The following is a 23,787-nucleotide window of genomic DNA, read 5'->3' as shown; positions in this document are numbered from 1 at the left end:
TTTCGGTAGAATATCGGTTATGCCGAAACCGTTCGGTGTCTTAACGATTTCGGTTTTCATCCATTTCGGTACAGCCCCTTTGCAGGATACCGGTATGAAAATTTGACCGGTATTAAGTGCCTGGTTCTAATTCCGAAGGTTCGGTCCGGCTGCCATTGTGCTTTTGATCCGAGCCTGGTATCTGGCGAGCCCGACGACGCCGGGCGCGTCGGTTTTCGCGCGCTCGGGACAGCACGAGGGTTCGCGTAGTTTTCTCCCCAACGCGTCGCGTCGTCGACGGAGGAGCTTGCGCCAGTTTGGTGTGCGTCGCACAGAGAGACGCGCGCCGCGACGCGACGCGCCACGGAACGGAACGCTCCTCGGGCCAGGTGACCCTTTTCGTAGTGGCACGCGAGCACCCGGTGCCAGTTTCGTTCAACTGATCGGAGAAGAATCATCTCTGTGGGTGGTCATGACCGATAATTCGCCGAGACCACGCTGCTGGCCCGTTTGACGATCGATCTCACCGCGATCGCTCCCAATCGATTCGGGGACACCGTGTTCGTGTGTGTTCAAACTCCTCGAAACGATCGGATCCAGTGGAGAAAAATCTTCAATCGAAAACTGTCCAAGTATCGTTTAGGGATTATCGGTATCCTCGAAATTGTTCGGTACAGTGACAACAAAGACGCACAGGAGCAATGAGGATTGTGTGTGTTCCGTGACAGGATCCTAAATTTGCATCTTCGGACGTCTGCTGGCCGTTTCTGGCTTGTTTCCTCCGTTTCAGTGTTTCATTTAAGTTTGATGGGTGTCCACGAATCAACACCTCTCTGCACCGACACCCTCTCGGTCTCCAAGGTGTTTCCAGGGTCTGTTCGATAGAAAGACTTTCGATGGCTCGGGCAGATCTTTTGTGTGGAGTTTGTGTTGCGGATTAACTCACTGATAGTTGATTTCCTGTGATGTGTATCGAGTCGTTGTTCGGTGTGCGAGATTGTTGTCTTCGGGAAACGCATTCGCAGTTGACACAAGCTGACCGGGGAAATGTTGAGCAAGGTCGGGGAGAATCTGTGTCCGGCTAATGTGAAAATCGAGTCGGTACTGTGCTGACGGAAAACAGTTTCGGACTGGTGACCATGCGATCGGACAGGTTAATGCGTGGCTAAATAGTAATTGTCTGAAAGCCGCGACGATTGTTCCTAATTATTGACTGCGACCGCCTGGTTTTGCGGCTGTCAGTCAGGTTTCAACGGTTTCCACGGGGATTACGGTGAGTGTCCAGTGTCACCGGGAGAATATTATTTTCAGATTACACGTTACTTAGCATAATCACGCGGACCGTGGAATGTTGCTAGTGAAGAATGCGATTGGATCGTTAATCAGATCTGAAATGATCGTTGACGGTGCGTCGGAGATCGATCATGTTGTAGTTTTACGGTTCTCTGTGATCACATTGAGGGTATACACAGGTCGAAGATCTTTCTTTAAGGTTGTCTATTTATAACGGTCGCGTTAACATCGAGGTCATTAGGTTCATTATCTCGTATCGGTAACTACTAATTTTATGTAAATTAGTACGACGTACAACAATTTGTGAAACATTTTTTATGACAAACATGAGTAGGTGTAGTTTAGAGTAAAAACATCAAAACAATTTCAAAATACTGTTACGTTGTTTCCAATCTATTAAACACATTAATAAATATGTTATTTTTCTCTGTTATCTGTGGCCCATATAAAATTGAAAAAATTACAGTGCTATATTAAAATTATTACTACACCATTCTGTTACGAATTTTAATCACGACTCTTCTTAAACAATTGCATATCGTTCAACTGATATTTCCAGTACAAAATTATCAACAGAAAAACGAATTGTTAGTAAAATTGTCAGCTTATGCAAATGACTCTAATCGTATTTACCCGAATTGCAACAGATTGGAATGGAAAAAGGAAATTAATTATTTTCTTATTATGTTCAGTATGTTTAAATCCTCGGAATGTTTATCTGCATTAAATTACGCTATTGATCACCCACTGCAGATGCGGAACGAAACATGTTTTTTATTTGGTGCTTACTAATTTGTACACTGTGCCGCGCGAAATTTTATACACAAGTGGAACAAATGTATTAAATCCGTAATTGTTTCATAATTCGAGCACACCCAATCTGCGGTGTTTTCTCGAAAACAAAAATACAGCTAACTTAAAATACGAAAATGTATTGTAACCCACGGTACATTTCCCGTCGCACGGGAATTATTCACTATAGTTTTATTACGACAAATGAATTGCATAAATAGCCTCGTTTTTAATAAATTTGGGATGAAGAATAACACAGGATTAAACAAACAGATTTAATTTCATACATATAAAAATTCTTTTCAACAATCTGAAACTGCGGTCTGTGAGACCCCACGTTACCTTGCGAAGGTTAACGCATTTGTAATAAAAATATGAAACTAGCTTCATCTTTGTCTTTTATATATAAACATTTTCACTGATATTTCTTATGCGTTTTTTGTTCAAAAATGTCGTCATTCGATTTTCAACAATTTTTGTTAGAATAAAAAACGTATCTGCGTCATGCTAGATATTTCTCGATTTTTCTTTTACAATTGACAAAATGGAGGAAGAATGTATGCTTCGACTCTCAACCGGCACACGGACATACAGCTCTGTCGCATGGTGCGGATGTTTGCATACAAAATTGTTTTAAAGCTATTGCTGTTTACTCTTCCCATCCGTTGATATTAACTGTAAACATGAATTATACAGTTCCGGTTCGTTTGAGTAAAGCTCACGACTCATGTGAAACATTTTTAATCGACGGTAAATAATATATAAAGTATCTCTAATGTTATGGACAATATAATTAAATGTTCCAGTGTATGTATAATTCACACAGATCTACAAAATGTATTTTTCAAATTTTCAATATAGCACCACATAAACAAAAGTCGCGAACAACAAATTTTGTATTCCCTCTAAAATCCGATCAGTTGCAATTTTTTCAAAAAGTTTTTTCCACGTCTTGTAATAAACTAATTGCTCTCTAACATCTCAACAAGTAAAAGTGTCCGAACATTACTATGATCGTATGTTGTAAGTTATAATATCTATAGTACGAATATTGTGGGTTTAATATTGTTCATTGAATTTGTATTTACTGAATGTTCGTGCTTCGAAATATGGCGCGATAAGCAAACGAAATGTGGGATTGATTTTATTCATTTAAACATTAATTTCATTTAAACTCATTCACAGATTTATTTTTAGATCGAATTATTTATTCGCGATAACCAGGCTATGGGTTTTTATGTAGATATTGATCCCCTGACATTATTTTACAAGAATAATATTATCTACACTACCTTACGGATACTTGCGCGTGTAGTGGAAATATTAAAAAACTAGTACCAACGCGTACAATGATGCAAATCATACTTCTACATAAATAATAAAATATACATATGTACAGAGTAGGTGTAAAAAGTATTCGTACGCCCTTTAAAACAGAATAACATTTTTATAATTTTACCAAACGACCTGATTTTTTATAATCAATTAGAAGCATTGGTTTACGAAATGATATGCAGAAAAGATTTTGCAAAAATCATAATTACGTACATCCTGTACATTAAATCTGAAACCACTATTTCTTAAAAGTTTAAGTGGCTTAACCATTCGATCATCCACTGCATGTATAAGTAATTCCTTTCACTGTTCCATATTTCAGTAACTCATGTCTGTCGCAAACGCATGAGATCCACAGTCTATTAATTTTGTTTCAATAGATTAAAAAAGTCGTAACATTTTTAAACTATAATTATCCTATCACATCAAAAACTGGCATTCGTACACGTTCTTTATTGTGGCTATGAATAAAGATCTTTTGGTCTGCGGTGGTGGGGTGCAGCCCAAGGAGCATAAACGGCAATTTAAGCAACAGACCTTATAAACAGTGATGGGACGAACCCGAAAGGGAAGAAGGTATAACTTATTCGGAGTAGGTCGTATTAGATGTTCCATGAAAATATTATGTTCGCCGTTCGTATCTGTATGCCAGGCTCGATTCGGGTCAAATGTAAAAAGCTCCTATTGCAATTCAGTAGCTAACTACTGACTGAGTCTATGACCTGCATCTGGTGTTCAAATCGAGCGACCATGGTCGCCGGAAACCGCGTCCGCATCTGCATTCACATTTATATGCGGGGAAGACGCGTGTAGATAAGTTCGTTTCTCCTCGTATCACGTGTCGAATTTATCTGTGCACACTGTATTACAGCAGAATTGTATCGTTCGCGCTTAACTCTACGATTAGAGTCGCCAGATTAAGGGAGTAAACTCGTTTTTCCAGCATTGCAAGGGTGCGGGATGCGCCTTCTCATTTCTCGATAATACAAAAATGGGGGGTTTCAGTAGCCAGAAACGCTAGATAAAAGATCGATCTAGGCCGCTATCGCCGTCAAAAGTCCTATTTTTTCGTTTACGAGGCGTAATTTGCATTATTTGGCAGCGCAAATTGCATTATTCGGAAGAATACAACGAATAATGCAAATTCGATCTTGTATCTAGCGTTTTTGGCTACTGAAAAACCCCGTGTTCGTATTATCGAGAAATGAGAAGGCGAATCCCACACCCTTGCAATCCAGGAAACGAGTCTACCCGTCTTAATACAATAACTAGCACATCAGTGTGCATAAAAATTGCACAAACTCGGAATAACTTAGTCAAGTGACTCTGCAATTATGAACACATACAAAGATGTAACGAAGCGCAAGAAAATTTGCTACGATAAAAATTTGACCACGCTCAATCATAATGATATGACACAATTAAGTTATTGGATTAAGAGGAAAATGAAACATTTCTAAAAGGTGATAGTGAACTCCAATGACGAATTAATTCGTCATCTCCGGTTGAAACTTGAAGTGACGTGACTTAATTAATGTACAAAGAAGTATAATTAATGTTTTAAAATGATATTGCTTGTGTATTATATAATTGACAAAAGTTACTGTTATGACATGCATGGAAAATTCCCTGTAAAATACCGTTAGTCCTCGGGACACTTCTACAAGGGTCTCGAGGAGGCCAGCACTTTCTTATTTTTTATGAGGGTTCGAGGCTCAAATTGCACACCCTTGGACCATCGTCTTCGGGACCATCATTAAGCGCAACTCCTTGAGAGTTTCGGATAAATAACTCTGTCTGCCGAGTCCTTGGAAAGTACGTTTTTCAAAGACGCATTGTTCCCGAAGTCGATGGTCGTCGTCCGCGTGAGACCAGGGGTCATAAATTAAACGCACGTGTTGGCCACTTGGGCCTTTCGTTGTTACGCGACTCTGGGTCCGTTGCTAGTACCGTCTTTGTTTGTACATTTGCTTTCCGCGATTGGCTTGAGGTGGGGATGTCCTCCCCCGCCGATAGGGATGCATAGGAATGGCTCCTCCCTCGGGTCAGTCAACGAATGGGATGTTCTTTCCCCCAAAAAATGTACCATTTTCCCCACTTTTCAATCTCACCACCGAGGTGAGGAACGAGCTGACCCAGGGACAGCGACCAGATACAATTTCTCTCTGAAGATATACAATCTTCCGCAAAAGATTAACTCGATTCGAGACAGAACTTCCAGTTCATACAAGTGTAAGATATTGTAAATATAGTGAATAAATCCAGAGGTTCGTTAAGGCAAATTGGGTGTCGAGCTGTCGTTCATTGAAATTTACAACGCAGAACCTCTCAAATATATTAAGAGAAGCTGCGAACATAACAGTTACATTATAGACATTATCTTTATTGTTTGATGTTACGTAAAATAAATAATACAATCAATCATAATAAAATCAAATAGCGAATAATGTTGAGTTTTAGTAATTTTTGTTTCATACGAGAAACATTTCGATTCTCGGTGAATATTGAACCAAGCCTGATTAGGCAGTCAAAGTGTTAATGTGAAATCATTCGACATTCCTTTGCAAATGCAACTCGATCGGTTACCAGATGGAATTGCAAGCTTTTAACGTACGATTTGGTCAATGATAATTCGTCCATTTCAATTTTGCTTCGTTAGAGAGTTATTCACCCTTCTCCCGTATCGCAATTTGGTATTCATTGAAGTCCGTCAATATGCGAATGTTATTTTAACCAGTGTATAAAATACTTTCGGTGAATTCAAATTTTCAACGTATTTAAAATATAGGTCATACGAAAAACATGCTCGTTCAGCGTATATTCCATTCGTTTTCTGCGTATACTGTTTACACAGATATGCCGATCGAATGTTTCAATTTTTCATCCAAATAACGTTTTTCTCAAACGCCTGATTACAGGTCAAATTGCAATATTAAAAGTGTACAAACCCATATTCATAATTTCCATTTTTAACAGATTATTTGAATTACGAATGCTGGTTCCTTATTTTTGTTCGAATGAAAAAAAATAATTTATCAATTTTTATGGAGTCATAAAGAGGACGGTATAGTCTTTAAATTTATGGCAGTATCAGTTACCCGAGAATTTTAAAAAGATTTTCAAGATCTTTCATCTGCACTGTCATGATAACTAGACTGCGGATGTTCATGCAATTTTCAATTTTTGTAGATGAATTTTAAGATAGTGGAATAAAATAGAATCTTATTTTCCGTGATAGTAGCCCTTTCAGATCTGTCATATTTTATATCCTAGATCCACAGATCCACAGTCACAACAATGCCGTAACAAAAGTATGATGTATGTATCCTAAACGTCAGTGAGTTAATTTACGTACTGAAATGATCGAATGTTTTATTGGAAGCATCCAAAGTTACGGCACAGTAAAATAAAATTAATTAGTAAATGCGCGCTGTAATTCCTTGCAGGATTTAACCTAAACACTCGTCATATTCGTAAATTTACATTTTAATCTGTCGCATAACGAGAGGGCATAACGTTACTAAATATACGTACAATATTCACGACTATTATGAGCTTGTATTTTATTGTGCGAGAGGAGCCAGGACGTAATCGCGAGTGCAAAAATCCCAGGTGATAATTTGTGTCACCATGCTGCAAGTTTCCAAGCTCTAACGGGTGAGGGGGGACTCGACAATATTTTTATTCGGGAAAGTGGACCAACGTGTTTCACAGTCACGGAACAGATTTAACAGTTCCCTCGCTGGCCTCTTACGGCACCGAAGCATTTTTCCCCGACTTGAAAGCAATCAAACGAACACAAATAAACGTGAAACTGTACAGCTCGCTCGTATTTCGGAACATAACAATTAAAATCGTTTTTCGAATAGTTGCGAACACCAGGTTACGGATCGTACATGACGTATTCTGAATTTCGTCTAATGACGTGGCACACTGTGCGCTACTACTGAAATTTATAAATACGTGTGTGTTCTGGCTATTCCAACAGCTGTAATGCGTAGCTCATGAAAATTCTTCGATAACGTCCGCTATATTTCACCTGTCTTGTGCATTTTACTCGGTTTACTGCGTTGCCTTATTAATATTCTCAACGTGCTGCTCAAGTGTGTCTAAATAGAAATATACGAGCATGCAAAGTGTTGCAAATGTTCGAACAATATGAATAATCTACGATGAATAAATAAAATTTAATTTGAACGAATTATTTCTTCTTAGTACGTCTATTTTCATTGAAGAAGTGCATCTCTTTTGATGTAATAATTTTCTGAACGATATGAATAATCTACGACGAATAAATGAAGTATGAATGAAATATTTCTTCTTAGAACGCTTATTTTCATTGAAAAAGTAAATCTTTTGATTGGCCTCTGTTAAACTGCTCAATCAGCTTGAACTGGTTTCGAATTTCGAATGCACAACATGACTATGCAACATATCCTGTAGCATGTTCACGGCCTCTTGTGTTATACGTTGTTTGAGGCTATTTAATGTGGCTCGTGTTGTGTGTACAACGTAACACCTTTTGCCGGGGGATCGCGCCAATTAATCCGCTAGCGAAACTCTCGTCAATTAGTCATTACAAACTTGATTAGAGGAAATGCATTAGGCTGTTCGATTACTTTGCGCTTTCATTATAATTAGACTGCGGATCTTTATACATTTTTATGGCTTCCAAAAATTTACAAAAAATGCTTGAAAATGAAATTCCACAGAATTTAGTACGATTTTTATTTATTTCGGATCTAAAATGGCCACTACCACTGAAAATAAGATTTTATTCAATTCCACTTTCTTAACACTAAACCTACCACCACTGGTCAATTTGACCGGTTTCAAATTGTCTATTTTACAATTATTGAAATTATAAAAATGATTTCGTAAGAAATGGTTGTATAAATATCTTCAGTAGAGCACATATTACAATAGGAACCGCATAAAGTCTAAACAAAATCAATCTTGTTATTTTTATAAGGGAAAATATATATAAATTGCATTACTAATACATTCTTAAAAAATATCAAACTGAGCGGATCTCCAGGATACAATTTCGCGACTCCATAAGCCTGTTCGTTGCAGATTAATATTAATTCCCACCGAGAAGCTTCTGTTTCATCAGAAAAGATTACGTTATTCCAATTCCGGGTGACATTTTCCTGCGACCGAAATTCTCCTATGCTCCCTCACCGGAGCAAAGGATTCTTTATTAGTCTTCGAAATTCGATACTGCGAGACCGTAAACGGACGCAAACGCTCTCGCAAAATAAATCTATATGTTTTTTCCACAATTCGGATTTTGCTCGACGCAAAGGCGGTCGAGGATTTGTCGAAATCATATTCACGATCCGTTATAGAAGAACAACGACGACTTTTTGTATCATTGTATCGCTTCACTCACTTGCTTACGAATGTCCTGATCTTTTTCATGTATTTTGCGGCAGCTCTGGTCGATATTTTTGGTCCTCTTGACTGCATGTACAAGAAAACTTCTGCGAAACGTGTCGCGAATGTAGCAACGTAGCGTATTCAACCTTGTGGAAGTCGAGGCTGGCCTGACAGATACGTGGAAAATTTAATCATAAAGTCAGACTCTGGCGAGAAAACTTTTTTATTGGTAAATATTCAGATTATAATAATATTTACAGCTAATATATATATATATATATATATATATATATATATATACATATACATATATAAACAAATAATATATACAGATCTATAAATAAAAAATTGATAAATGATTTTTCTTTTGTTCTTGTCAAACAAATTCGTTTCAAAATTTGTTGAGTTCAAATGCAATGCCAAAAAGGGGAAAATATCGCTTTGAGGGTCCTCTGTGTAATTATTTTTGGCAAGCGGACGAGGATTATAAATGTTGTCTTCATAAAAGCCGAATAATTACTAAAAATGTAGTATGTGCTTAAATTGCATTGTAGTGTCGGACTATTTTTCAGAGTTTTTCTACACGCTCTTACTAGACCAGAACTGTGCAGCGAGTGCTTAAATAATTGGAGCACTTGTAACAATTGCACATTAAAATCTAATAACTAATTCCAAATTAGTAAGTTGCAGAACTGTTTCGGGAGTGTATCGTTCGCATTAGTAACAATAAAGCGTTCGGTAAAGTTATGGAGTCTCGAGTGAATAAAAACGAGCATCTCCAACAACGCTCCAACACACATAGCAAACTTAACAAAAATGGTGCTTCAATATCTCGGGTAGAAGGTTCCTCGAGCATCCTCCCTGTCCGCTAGACCTTGCTCCGACGGATTACCACCTTTTCCGTTCTCTTCAAGACGCTTCGAGCGGAATTTCCTTTCCCAATAATGCGGGATTACGAAACTGATTTCGAAATTGATTTGAGTCCCAGACTCGAACCTTCCAAACGCAGGCTTAAAAAATAGTCGAGGTGTCGGCGACAGAAAAGTACAACAACAGGAAATTACCCCTGGCATTTATTTCAGCAGCGCAGTTACAATAATTCTATTAACACTAAGTTTACGAAGCAGTAAAAGTAACTGTTTCAAATTACTTTATAAAAATAACAAGAACGCCTATATTTTTAGCCATTTTTTAAATAATTCCCAACGAAATAAGGTTGAATAATTTAAAAAAACAAAGTTGACCTTCAAATGACCTTGAAAACGCCACCCAAATAAAAATACTGATTCTTTCCCCCTCGAAATCCTTGGACACGTGTTTTACACTTTTTTAATGTCTATCATACTTTTCAAATGTGTGTGAACACCCTGTATATAAATGCATAAAATTCGCAGTCTATTAAGAACTGAACTTGTGTAAATGATGTATAAAATTATTTAAAAATTAGAAGAGTGCAAAAAATATTAACAACAAGCTGCAATAATTGTTGATTGACGGCACTAGAAACACACGATAGTTTACCAAATAATTTATGATAGTATTACTTTGGTTTTTGTAACAGATATTTCTCTTGAAAATGGTTATGAAAAAGAATAGCTACGTTCTGTAAAGTTAGCAAAACGTGACACAATATTTCGGACACTATCATTTTTTTCTTCGAATTTTGACATTCGTATTCATCGTCACGTTCGTATGTAAAATTGTTCGTACACGAATTTTAATCCAGGCAAAAAAGTACCACGTTCACAAATACTGTTAAAAGACAGCTTATTTATTTGTATAAATATTTTCCTTATATAATTTATTCGTATTTCATGTTTTGCCTCGCTTTGTTAGTGCATTCCGACGATTTACTACAGTGCTGCACGAAAGCGCAACGAAAAAAGCAGTTTCAATTTAATTGCTTTTCATCGAAACTGTTATCGATTCTGACAGTTAAATTATAGATACCGAATGTATGAACATGTTGACTTTTATTGAACGTTTCGCTAAATTGAGCAGTTTATCAAAATATGGAAAAATATGATTGTATGTATTTTATTGTTGAATTAAAACTTTTACATTGGCGCATTTTTCAAATTGTATAATACTTATCAAAGCTTTTCCTTTGTTATACAAGTAGAAAACTCTGTTTTTCGATCACGTTCTACACTGAGAATGGCAACAAGCACAGTAACGATGCAATCAATTTTAAGGGTTGATTTTACGCTTTTAGAGTGAATTATCGCTGAAAGGAAGAATTGTTTCTTGCAGTGTTCAACGTGCTTTACAATCCAAGGAAGTATCATTAATATCAGAATCTTTGTACTAGGAGCATTTCCTTGTTTCTTGTGAAGTCGATTATACGCTCCGAGTCGATTATTTCTCGTTTCGAGACATTTCCTCTTTCGAATTTAATTCAATTCTTTTCAATCACGCGCGTCCAGTAATTTTTAATTGTTTAATTTCCCTCTGTTTTACAAAATTAAATTAGAATTACTGTAATCTAAATCACAAAGGGAGAAACTCAATGTTTCTATATTTCAAAAATCAGTGTAAGCCTGTAATACAATAATTTTCAATAGAGGAAAAGTTAGATAAAACCGACATTTATTTTCTAGCTGTTTTCATTATGCCTGTGTCCGCAAAGTTATGCCTATACATTATGGTACGCCGCGCAAGTTCATTAGTCAAATAAAGCTCTGCTCAGCCCGGCGGCGAATAGAATGTGTGTAAAACAATTTCACTTTCGAGGGCGATGGTTCCTCAAGAGACAACCATAATCACTAGAAAAACTAACTTTTGCATATTTGCACTTTGCGTTTTTCCATTTACCCCCTAAGGGGGGGGGGGGTATGAATTTTCGGAAAAACTTGTTATGTCACCTGCTCGGCGGAAAGTGCAATTTATGTTGAAATAAACAGGCATATGGGGTAAACTTTTTCGTATAACTTCAAGTCTCTATCTCACCGGGAAGTTAGTTTAAACTCAATTGCAAAATTTGTACCGAACAAACAGACAGGCAAACAGACGGACAGACAAGAAAGCGAGCTAATAAAAACGTGGTAAAATGCATCAATTACAAGAAACAGGGATTGCATAGAAATTTCTCTCTCGTTTGAATAATTTTAACGAGTCACAAATACTATATTCGAATTCTGAAAATTTTCTGACATATTCTTGCTTGCTTTGTGTTTTCACCGCTCACTTTGATCACAAATGCATAAGATCGGTAGCCTACAAAATTAGTTCGTCTTTCATTGTGGGAGAACTAATATTACCATTAGTATGTATTAAACACAGTTTTCTCATCTCGTTAGGTATTACAAACCCTTTAAAGTCTTAAACTTCACTTTTCTTCGGGTCCTGTACATTTTCTCATTTTTCTTTATAGAAAGATGATCCTTTTAAAGGGAACGGTTTCAGTTTCGAAAGTGACTTTAAAACTCTTTTATGCGACACTTACGCGCGTACGAAGAGTGTTCGCAGCACCGTTTGATGAGGTTAACTGTTGGTTTTTTGAGGCTTCACGTTCGGTGGCTGTAACGAGTACCTGTTTGATGTTGCGTTTTGTTGGCGAGAAGCAAGAGCGACGGGGGGAGGGCGGTAACCAGTTGAAAACAAGTTGAAATAAATCGAATAATCGGAGGATCAGCCGGCAATGGCGGGACGGAACGAGAAAGGGGGCCGATTTGGCCGGAGTAAAAGCGTTGCGCGTTAAAACGCAAATGCCGCCGGAGTGCGGTTTCGTGTTAGGGGCTGTGAAAGGACCTCCAGCTACACCCGTACTTCCATCCTCGTACTCTTCTGAACTGGTTTCCACGCCGTGTTCGTACGCGTCTTTATTGACTTTCGGGGAAAGTGCCAATGCGCGCCCGACTGTCCGCAGTTCACCCGAAATTATTCCAGATCCCTGCTGCCCTTGCACCAGCATTTCGCAATTAATTGTTTTATTATTAATGCATCTTCATGATTATATTCACCGAAAGCGACTAGCGCGTTGATCGATAGGGAAAAGTTGCTCAATCGTAATAAATGTTTGTTTACTTATTCTCTAGCGAACTAGCTGGTCTAACATCTTAAAAAAATTCAAGTCCTTTGGACCAATTTCTAAAAAGTTATGTGATTCTCAAGGGTGTCCACTTATTATTGCCGGTGACTGTACATCCCCGTTAAACGCCTAAACGAGTCGGTACCCGCGTGAAACTTAATATCGCAGCGAGCGTTTAAGCAACCGTTCCTTATTCGCTATTTATTGCGTGCAGCTTGTGCAAGTTCAGAATGGGACACGTTTGGGGCGGAGGGTTGGTTACAAGTTACTAACGCTTGCCACGTGTTAAACTGTGTTTCCTGTTAGATTAGGTTCGTCGGGATTGCCGAGCATCCGACTCGTTTCCACGGCTGGCCGGGAGCATGTAGAGCAGTGGTTCCATTTAAAAGAGTATAAAGATGGAAATTCGTGTGGGGGTGGTAGGTTGAAATTTCGCTGGGCTGATATTCTAGCCCGTTTAAATCCACATTAAATCCGCGTCGAACGGCTGGTAAAAGTGCGTGGCGATATATCGACGGCCTCCGTCCAGGTGTCGGTTTAAAACCGGCTGTTAAATTTTTATTTGTTTGTATCGGGTTTAAAGCGGACACGTTTAGGGGAGGATTAGATCGCCGGTTTTGGATCGTGTTACCCAATGTCCGACCTATAAATTTCTTCGGAGCTGCGCGTTCGCGTTCGTTGGTGAATCAACCAGCGTGTGCCGACTGTAATGGTTCTCGCGTGCGTGTTCGCGCTCGCCATGGTAATAAGCGAGAAGCTTTTATTGCTTGCGGTCCTTTTTGATTTTTCGGTCACACGATTCTTGTTTCTCGCACACGGTCAAACGAATTTCCCAACGCGCATTAGCTCGCCGACATTTCGTTGTGATTGGATAATGGAAAATTAGAAAGCTTCGAAAAACGTTTAGTGTGACAATTTGGGGCGCTGAGAACAGTTTTTGAGCCCTACAGCTAAGGGCCACGCTGCTACGTTAGGTACTACCTAACGCGATTATTTCATAAGCCGGCGCAAATGGCTGCTTCACTCGAGGCGAATCGAGTTTCACGCAGAAAACTGCGCGATATAATTACACACGTTGGCCAACAGAATTTAATTTCGCCGGCGAACTGAATATCGAAAGTAATCCGATGCGTATCGCTTTTTGCAGTAAGGCGATCAAAGTTTCCCGATACTTGGCGTTTGTTGTCGACAGGTATTGGACGTGGAAAAAATTACTGAAAGAACTTGCAGCTTCATTTATCATCCTGATTATTGGAGATTACCGGTCGTTGTCGCAGACATCGTTCCGCGACTTCATCGTCGGCCCGGTAAAAGGATCAGAATTTCCTCGGCGTGGTTATTCGTGAGACCGTAGAAATTCTTCGAATAGTTGGGTTCGTGGAACAGCTATCTACCCTGCGATTTTTCCTTTGCATATTAGCGGCGGTCTCTGCTTCGTTTCCGAGATATAATATTATTTCCCTAACTGTGGCAGAGGTCTCGGCGTCACGCGTGGTCTAACGAGCCGCTAGATGGCGGCACAAGCAAGCGGTAATGTCGATAACGTAGATTTGCGAAGCGCTTAAAATACGTAAACTTTAAACACGTATAACTTTTGAATCACTGAATTCCTAACATTGAAACTTGGATTTTCGGCATCTTCTCGCGAAAATCTACAGGATAACGTAACAAGTTCGATTAATCGGCTGAGGGGAAACTGTCGGCGTTTATTTATTTTTGAACCGACGTTATTGCCTGCCAGCGACGAAGGAGAGAGCGCCGCGTTATAAAGCATGAAAAGCTTTACACCCGTTGTGTATCTTACTGGCGTGCTCACGGAACGGGTAGCCGTAAAAAAAATGGGGAAATAAATTTATAACTGCGGCTGAAGTATATTCATACATTATTCTCGTGTTTGTTCCTTCGCACGCGTATCTCGCGTGTAACGTCGGCGGAAGTTTGCTGCCGCGAAACGCCATGTGATAAGAAACATCGTTCGTATTTTTGCCTTGATACATTGATTCGAGCCTGTTCGATTTTTTGTCTCATACGAAAGGAACGTAAATTGTCTTGAGGTAATCACAATTTAAAGTGCAATAGGCTGCGAACACACCCTTGCTTTCATGGCTGTGTTTTATTGATTATTTTATAGGGGATTGTTCCATGCATCGTTTCACTTAACACATTGTATGCGGGACACGTACCTTAACACGTAGCTAACACGTTCTTCGTATATTCTTTTGTTTCGATGTAAATCGCCATTCGCACAAGACAGTACTTTATACAGTGCTGGACAAAATAATCAGGTGCAGGGAGCAAATACACAAAGTGGCCCTAAACCAAACGGAACATTTTCTGCCAATTTTCAACCCTACATTTCGGCAGGGGAGATAGTAATGGAGCGACGAAGGAAATTCGGGTTTTCCGTAATTTCTCTCATCCTCTTCAATCAAAAATTCTGAAAAAAATCTACCATATTCTAGTTATTAGAGTGCACATCTACAAATTTTTTCAGAATTTTCAGCTTCGAAATCGAATTCTAACAACTACAAGAAATTTTGAAATGCCGATTTCTCGTAGAAGTTATGAAATACTAAGTTTATATTTTCACAGTTTTTTAGCATCTCGTTATGGTCGCTAACATATGATTTTTTGCAAAAAATAAAAAACCGGTAATTTTCTAGCGCCCTCTGGCAGAAATCACAGGCTGCGTTTAGAAAACTACTTTGATGTTAATATGAATTTTATGCAGCTCCTATCCTGCAATCGAACACCGGTAACGAGAAATTGATTTTTTATCGTGACACATCATCGCGAAGTGTCTGTACTATTTTCGAGGGCAACTCAGTTTACTCGATCGCGAAATAAGATGACACACGAGTCGAAGGGATCACCAAGAAAATGGCAAAGGAAAGACGGATGGATAGGACGAGTGAGCAAGCGTGAAATTTAATTCCACGGGGGCCTGCCCGCAGGATAGTTCTCGCACATCCGCGGCTTTAGAATTCTAGGTGTCACTGATATCTGCTATTTTAGATTATGGCGTTTCAATGGGATTTAAATGGGACACCCCGTACATTGTTGATCTTAAAAGGAACCAAAGAAAATGTTTTAGTAATTCGATTTCAGTATCGTTCGCGAAAGATCCAAACTTCTGAATGCTAGTGTACTACAACGCAGATTATATGTATAAAGTCGAGTGGAGGGGGAGAGGAAGTCTCTTAGCAGCGAGGCCTTTCAAAATTAAATTCTGGACCGTCGGTTCGTTACGGAAAAACGTGCCTCGTTTCTCCGGCTATTCCACGCCGTCGTTTCTTACCGTCGTTAACACACTTACACGTAGTCGAATCGGTTCTTTAAAGGATTTTCTTCTGTTCCCTCGCAACCTACGTTCCTTAAACTTCGACGTTTTCAGAGCATTAAGGCGCATCGTGTAATTAACTCGTGAATATTCAAACGTTTCCACGACGAGGCATTTAGTATTTAGTACTGTCAATTTTTTCCTGGCAACATTGACTCTGGAAAGGTTGCAAATAACGAAATAACATGGTCCAACTGTAGCCATTTCAACATGGGATTTCCAAGTAAGTCAATTTCAAAAGCGGCTATGTTCACTTTGAACGAAATTTCAAATATCTCTTTAACAAAACAATATTAATACCAAGTAAAATTATAGTGCTGAGATGAAAAATTTAGTTAGATTTTATGTATTTTTAATGCACGATGTTGTTAATGAAATTATTGAGAAAGGTAATGCATGTCCACAGAGGAAAATAAAACGGGTAACCTTGTGGTATCGTAAACGGGATACGAATATTCAATAATAAATTCTCCTACGAAAACACATCAGATCAGTTTTGAAGTTTCGTGAAAACCAACCTGGCATTATCAGATCCTTGCACAAATATTAAATCAGCCACGAAATTAGCCGGTCTGAACTTCTTAATGCTTGAACTATTCTTTGGTCCCCAAAAGAGAATTATACCGACTACTTTCAGCGAAGTATTCTAATTACAGGGGGCCAAGTTGTTGAAGTGGTGATCGAAAAGAAATTGCAAACAGGAAAGGCTTGCCGGGGAAGTCTAAGGTCCCTTGGATCGAGTTCGAGACGTTCGTTCGGCGGAGTTTGGCCTTTCATGGAATGCACTTTTAATTAAAGGCAGCGAGAGCACGGTACTCTAATATCCGCGCAAACAAATACAGAGATGCTCAAACTCTATCGACGGTGATTGAAACACGTTCTTCTTGATTTATACCCGGCCATTACTTTTAATTCGTTTCCGTGTATCCTTGGCGGCATGGCGGAAAACATCGTGGTGGCCACGGGGAGTTCATTCCGCTTCTAATTTCTCAATATTCCCCTCCCACCCATCTCTCCCAGTCTTGCTGTTAGTCGTGCTTAAAAGGCAGTCGAACAGGAGAGAGTCTGCAGAACTGATTGTACGGGGAGCTAATTTCTTTTCGTATCGAGCGTACTCTAATTAAAAGGGATTCGTTATTTCAGCTTCCTGTAATGACATTTTCTTCGAGTTGCGTTCTCGCTGAAAGGAAACTCCTTTCCTTCTGTTTACGACATTTATTACAGATACAAATTCGCTTTGCCGATGTCCGAATGGAAATGGATATTCTGCTTTCGTATTTTCGTTTCTACTGGGAAACCAGTAATAGCATCACGTTTCTCGTTTTTACTTTTAAATGCTGTGTACAGGGTGCCTCGCTTAACCATTCACTGCATGGTCTTTTCTATTGGGATGAAAAAAGTTGAAAGAAGGTCAGTTTTTGCGTTTTATTTAAGGGAAAAATATTTTAAAAAGTTAAAACAAATAATAAAACACATTCTTAGTTTACTGTACATATACCAGATTTGTTAACTGTATCAGATATGATACACTATGCAGCGAAGGGTTAAATCTGACCCCCCAGAACATCTCCAAGTAATTTCTCGTAATTGTTAAGGTCTTTGTTCTTTTTTTAAATAAAATGTATATTGGTGTTGCATCGCGTTGTTTACGCGAAAAAAAGAGCTAACAAAAAACGTAATTATTTTTTCCTTTTTCTAATGTTTACTGTTTGCAACAAAATTTCTTGTATTCCCTTGCATAATGATGAGAAAGTAGCAAGAGCGGACGCGAGTTGTGAACCGAATGCCGATTTAATTGAAATGTAATTGAACAATATTCAACGGTAATGTGAGAACGCGAGGACGTAATAACAGCAACACGCAACGACGTCTAACGAGTAACGACACCGACGCTAACGAGTACTACCGGCGAGAAACTCTAGAGACCGTGCAATTTTATCCTTACAACCATTCACACACCTGAAACACATTCGGGTCTCTCTCGCATTCCTTGCTCTCACGCGTCGAGTGCATTCTCTGAATCGCAATCACCCGATATCCACTCGAAATGGTCACACAAAATTCTTCGTTGTCTCTGCTCGAGTGCGCATTATTCGCGCTCGACGGTCGGAAATCTCTTTCTGTAATGGCAGCTCTCCCGTCGACGTCGCGTCGTCGTTTCCACGGCATTCCTCGCTGATAGGGAAAAATAAATCGACCGGCTGTACAGGTGTAATAATAATACTGCACTCCCGTGACACAGTTTCGATCTAGCTCGGTTGCGAAATTCAGGGAACTTCTAATAATGCGACACATCTTGAAGAAATCAGCACTGGGAGCGTCGCGTCGAGACACTTTTTAAATCTGTGTCTAAAATCCATAAAATTTTAAATGCATAAAATCCGCGGTCTACTTATCAGGTTCATTATCTTTAAAGATATTTATGAAACAATGAGAGACAGAGCTTTCATTCTTCTTTACGGTATTTTATTTCAGTTGCTCCATTTTATCTTAGTTCCGTGGTCTTCGACTGCGGAAATTAAATTTCGCAGAAAAATCCGCAGTCTAGAGAATAGATCTCCGTCACATCGAGAAGTCTTTTTTTTTTAGAGATCTCGTCTCGCCTGAAAGCTCACCCAAATTCCAACCAGGATATTTTTCACCGGAATGGCGCTATAAAAGAGCGCGCATCACGTTTACAGCTTCAATCAGAAATATGAGTCTGTTTGTGGAGAGAGAGAAATAAATACTCCCGTGACCATAAAAAAAACTCGAAGATAGTGCGCATTCGGTCATACATCCTAAACGGTCCGAGTCACAGAGTATGTTAGCAATCGATCAGTTACACTCTCTCTGCCAGTACCGGACTACATAGTCACGTTACATTGTGCCGCATGTAGTGATGGGATATCTGAATCACTTCGAATCGCTTCGATTCAATATTTACGACAACATATTCGAATCACTTGCAACATAATTCGAAGCTTAGAACTCTTGAAACTCTCGGACGTCTTGAAAAAAGTCTTCACTGTCTTGAAAATCTTGAAAGCCTTAAAACTTTCGAAGGTTTGTAAGAATTGAAACTCTCGAAATGTTACATCTATCACAAAACAATGATTACGTCATGGACGCCCTCAAAAGAACGATAACTTTTTTAATATTGGACTATACGGTTTGAACTTTTTTGAAAAGTTAGAGCAACTAGCTTACTACATGATGTGAAAAGAAATTTTTTCAAAGATTACAGTTGGTCGGAGTTGTAGAGAAAATACCAAAAGTTGCGTTTTGCTACTTTTTATTCAAAATATAACTTTTAGCATTTTCTCTGCAATTCCAACAACTTGGAATTTTCGTCAAAAATTTTGCTCACGTTGTGCCGGAAACCAATTGTTCTAACTCCTGAAGAAAGTTCGAATCGTATGGTCCAATATTGAAAGAGTTATCGTCTTCTTAAGAGTGTCCGATTATAATTAGTGGGAGTCACTGTAAGTGTTACCGATTCTATTCGAAAACATTTTGCCGCGGTGTTTGTGTTTCGTATTAATAATTATTCTCGTAAATAATGGCATCGGTAGACTAAAAAAGAAAATGCAAAGACGTCGTAGCCAACCCAACGTCTTCGTTAATAATAGTTACGACGAGATACCACTTTAGCAAACATCAGCATGGATCACGGGTCGACCCAATATTTATTATTGCCTCGGTCGTAAATATAACATCTTGTCCACTTTTACAAGCCTGTTGAGCCCGATCAAGTCACAGAACCGGAGAGTCTAAACTGCAACATAAAGTAGAGTTAACACATGGGTCACGTGTGACCTAATGCTCTTCTGTCTACATATACGATATGAGTCACATGTACGTCTAACGTTATTGACTGCTCGACCGGATACCTCGTATAACTCAACGTGTCGTAAATCGCATAAACTTATAATGAAAACAATGAAACTTGATGGGTATAGGCACCTTCATGGTTTGTTGTTAATTTTTCCAAGGCCTGGCGTTGTTATCTCTCTTGAACTATACACTTGATTCTTACATAAAAAAATGAATGACTCAATGCAGAAACGAACCAGGTGTTAGTTAACAATTTTATACTTCGTATAACTTCCAGTAATTACATTGTAGATTTTTATGCTAGCTTTATAAAGGCAAAAATAAGTCCGGTAAAGTAAAGTTTACCCTTATTTTCTATTAATTTGTCTATTGGTTGCTATGTCTCGCGATTGGTGCAGAAAAATTGTATTTTGCATAAAAAATCCACATTATCTTTGACATTATGTTAACAGAAAAATTATTAGATTAAAGTTTAATTTCTTATATTAGCGGTTTTAGCCGGTTCAGTTGGACGTGGCACGCGTGGGGGTGAAAGTTTGTTGAAAACTTTATTTTCTTGACTTTTATAGTTGAACGGTAACTTAGATTGTTAAAACCTGACCGAGAGTAATTAAAGTTACGAACTTCGCAATTGAAGTGACGCCGCGATTGATTTAAAGTCACGGGAAGGGAGTTGCCCGATATATGTTCTTGTTAATTGATTGTTCATATAATGCATATAAAATCCGCAGTCTCAAATCTTATTTAATTAACATGCGATAAGACCAGACTGACTCTGCTAGCCTAAATTCGCTGTCGACGATGCGCGGTTTATCCTAAAATTGTTTCCTCGAACACACACTGGAAAGTTAATTCAGTAAGGTGGCTAATTTAATTAATAATTTGCACGCTGCAAAGGAGACTGGGAGATTTCTCAAGGCGGACTTGTTCCCTCGAGAATATTTCCTGTGACATAAGCAAAGACCTCGGAAGCGATGCAGCAAACGATGCACGATTTCCTGGAAATTGCCAGTTTTTCTACATATACACACACACATATGCAATGCGTGGAAAGGTAGAGCACTGATTGCAAAAGGATTCTCTTTGAATACTCGTTTAATTAATATTAAATATGATATTTACAATATCTCTCTCATTCTATTAAAATTATTAACTTTTATCAAATAAATTTGAAGAACTATTCAAGAAGATTTTATATTTCAAGTCATATTTAATTTCATATTTAGTTATTGATTTTTATTTAATTTAATTTACAATTTTCATATTTAAAGTCACTATAAATTTATTTGCAACAAGACATCGTTATCTTTTAGAATTTAGTTCTTGTGAAATAATTATAATAATATTAATAATCATAATTGTGAAATAATTATAATACAATAATTATATATATAATTATTGCTATAATACTCAATATAATAATAATAATAACAAAAGATGGATAGAAATTCTTTAACAAGGTGTATTATTCTGAATGCCGTACAGTAATTGCTTTTATCTATACAGGAGGTTGATAATTAATAATCATGATAACGATTTCAGTGCTGAATGGTCAATAGAAAATTACATAGTTATATTGACACATAGAATTCATATGTTTAATAACGATTAAGCCATTGTCCAAATATCTGACATTCAAGCAATCTACGCATATTCATATTCAGATTGGTACTGCACGTCGTCAGAATTATTACAAACATTAAGTAACTTTATTTGAAGTATGCCAACGTATTCAAACTTCTAAATTCATTAACTAATTACTCATTCCTGCGACGGAATTAATTAATTGAAATGAATGACTCGAGACATTTTGCGTTAATTAACTCAATCTTCATTACAGTGACCGTTCACATAATTTTAGTATTTTCTGTTTACTAAATATTGATTTTTTCCTCGGTCATAATTCCTGATTTATTATTGCTTCTTTATTATTCAGACATAAATAAAGTATTCATATGACAATTTATTACACCGTTTCCAAAATAAAATGGCTCGAAAAGAATAAAATGAAAAACTTCGATACGATCATATTTTTTAAATAGTTTAAGAAATATAATTATTTACCTAACTTATAAAATTCTTCGTTTTATTTAATGTTACTATATTGTGTAGGATTGTGTAGTGTTTTATAAAGTATATTATATTAAATTACAAAGTAGAATGTCAAAAATTTGTTTAGGTATCAAAGATGGTGGTCATTCTGATGAGGCCAGAACATAATATAATAATATTTTCATCTGTCTCGTTCAAGAGTAGTACGTGTACACCTGTTAATCAAAAATTACAGTGTTAAAAAGCAAACAAATCGTTTAGTATATGAAACGCATAACCGAATCCTTCGAGAACTTTATTGATCGGTCTTTCTCGTGTCTCCGGAATTAAGTTTCCGGAGTATCTGTCGGCAGAGAGAGAGATAGTTAAAGCATGTGTGGAACGGGCTTCCATGGGGAATGATGGATGAGCATTTTCCATGGATTCATTAAGTTAATATTTGCACATTATACATTGTCAGGCATACGAAAGAAAACTGCTAACTCGGTGTCGTAACGAAGACCGAGCAGAAAGACAAATTTAGCCAGTCATTTGTCAAACACGGTGGAATACCATTGTAGTGCTGGCCATTCAACGGGAGGCTTTGTGTATTTTCGTACACAATACCACGTGTGCATTTATTAAAATTTCGATTCACCTTTATTGTAGATTGCGCGGCTGTAAATTAATTTGTTTAACGTTTTATATTTTCGCCTCTTTTGTCGTTTTAACGTTACACACTGTTTGTTCCAAAATTATTTAAATTATCAACTCAATGATTGAGTCCAGCACTAGCAGTGTAGTTTATTTATTGTTTAACAGCCAGCCGTTTCAAATTATTTTCGTCGATCTCGATTTCGCAAGTCCAAATGTTCAATGAGTAATTTTAATATCACAATATACCTGTTAACGTAAACATCCTACTCTAAATAATTTATTGTCGTCGGATACCAGGTCAATTTGCATGTGTTCGGTGCTACAGTAAATAATACAACAATACCACAGAAAATTGAGATACAAATTCATGTTATAAGAAACTCAAAATCAGGAATGAGGTCAGCCTCCGAGAAGTAATAGAGCTGTACAGGTTTGCTTCAGTAATTATAACAACTGTTTTCGCAAAAAGTCTTAATAATTGTTGAAACGCGGTATTCATCGATCTTACATAATGCACGCTAATTATTCGTACCTTTATCACTGCCGAGCTCATTAAACGTGGTCGTTTACATTACTATAAAATAACAATCTTGCGCTTCTTAATTTCTATGCACCAGTTTTTCAAGGATTCTCTACTTGTTTACATTCCCTTAATCTTTATGGCTTTTACAATACGCGCCGGCCCGTTTTCGCGAGGTTTTTTCTTGTATTTTCCTTCCAGTAAAAATTCTGAGATGTACCTTGTGTGTTTATTATTCTCTAGCACGTCGAATGCCACACACAACCTATTTCTTAATGTAAAAATAGAAAAGACAAGATTTATTATAGCAACCAACAGTGAGTCACGAAAGTATTTGAACGCTCTGAAATGAAAAGTTTCACGAAGATATTCTCCACAGCTTTGTTAAGGAGTTATCAACGAAAAACGCGGACCAATCACAGGTCTCGCTAAGCGTAGCGCTGTCGTTGGTTGATCTGGAATCCGTCCAAGGTAGACGCGCTCTGATTGGTCCGCGTTTTTCGTTAACAACTCTTAACAAATCCGCGTAGAACATTTCTGCAAAGCAAAACATTACTTCAAATAACCCCAAGAATCTCCCGTTCAAAGGAAATAATTTTTTTGATTACCTCA

At 37.9% G+C, this 23,787-nt stretch overlaps 1 protein-coding gene across 1 annotated transcript in view; it reads left to right on the top strand.

The window, feature by feature from the left end:
* Window positions 1-281: 281 nt before the first annotated feature.
* LOC143210442 (cysteine-rich secretory protein 2) overlaps window positions 282-23,787 on the top strand; it is a 100,934-nt gene continuing 77,428 nt past the window's right edge. The window contains exon 1 of the mRNA XM_076427332.1: window positions 282-1,252. The gene's annotated coding sequence lies outside the window, so the exon portion shown is untranslated. The remainder of the gene's footprint in view (window positions 1,253-23,787) is intronic.

Source organism: Lasioglossum baleicum, chromosome 1 (genome assembly GCF_051020765.1).
Source record: "Lasioglossum baleicum chromosome 1, iyLasBale1, whole genome shotgun sequence".
Taxonomy (NCBI): domain Eukaryota; kingdom Metazoa; phylum Arthropoda; class Insecta; order Hymenoptera; family Halictidae; genus Lasioglossum; species Lasioglossum baleicum.
The sequence above is the reverse complement of the archived record's forward strand: the minus strand, read 5'-3'. Positions and strand labels throughout refer to the sequence as shown.